This window comes from Psammomys obesus, unplaced genomic scaffold, assembly GCF_907164565.1.
Source record: "Psammomys obesus unplaced genomic scaffold, mPsaObe1.curated_primary_1811, whole genome shotgun sequence".
Lineage (NCBI taxonomy): Eukaryota > Metazoa > Chordata > Mammalia > Rodentia > Muridae > Psammomys > Psammomys obesus.
The window spans coordinates 38,772,920-38,774,061 of NW_026592118.1; positions in this window are offsets into that span (position 1 = coordinate 38,772,920).

Below are 1,142 nucleotides of genomic sequence, written 5' to 3' on the forward strand. Positions count from 1 at the left end.
ATGTTGTGGTGACCCCCAACCATAAAATTATTTTATGGCTACTTCATGACTGTAATTTTGCTACTATGATGAATCGTAATGTAAATATCTCTGCTATCTGATGGTCTTGGGCGACCCCAAGGGGTTGCAACCTGCCAGTTGAGCACAGCTGCCTAGCATCAACTACTATTGATATAAACTGAGGGAGGGATTAAGGAGTGGCGTTCACCAATCCTCATCAGAAAGGCTTCCTTCAGAAGGTGGTGGGAGTAGATAAAGAGACCCACAACCATATGTTAGGCAGAGCTGCTGGAATCCCTGCAGAAGAGGACAAAGATTGTAGGAGACAGAGAGGTTGAGGACACCAGGCAAACAGGGCTCATAGTGGCTCACAGAGACTGATGTGACAAGCATGGGAACTGTGTGGGTCTTCTCCAGGCTCTATATAGCTGCTGTGGTTACTAAGCTTGGGATTTTTGTTGGACTCCTAACACTTGGAGGAGGGGTGTCTCTTTTTCTTTTGCCTGCTGATGAGGACCTTTTCCTCCTACTGGATTGCCTCATCCAGCCTTGATAGGACAGGTTTGCCTCATTTTATTATATCCTGTTATGCCATGTTTGATTGAGTATCCCTGGGAGGTCTTCCCTTTTCTGAAAAGAGATGGAGGAACAATGGATCTTGGGGGAGAGAGGAGGTAGTGTGGGAGGGCTTAGGAGGAGTGGAGGGGGAGGACCCTGTGGGAAAAAAAAAAAAACAATCAAACAAATAACAAAAAAGGACCAAGGGGGGGGGGATTCATAATTCTGTAGTTAATAGTAAAGGTCTTTATTTGTGAGTGTTTTGGGCTTTTGTTTTGTTTTGTTCTGTTTTGTGGCAAGATAACTCCAATGATTCTATAAAGATATCTGCATTCACCTAAGGGCTAAATCTTTCTTTTTCTACTATGTGGGGGGATCACCAAAATATACAAGCTCAATGTCTATCATTTCATTTAAATGTGAAGCTCTATGGCTATCAGTTCTTACCATGGACGAGGAAACTGAAGCTCAGCCACTTTCTATTACTCCTTAAACATCAAGAGGCAGCCGATGACATTCAGATGTAATGGAGACTAAAAGAATAGCATCACGTTCCAGGAGAAGCATTGTAGAAACCCAGAAAG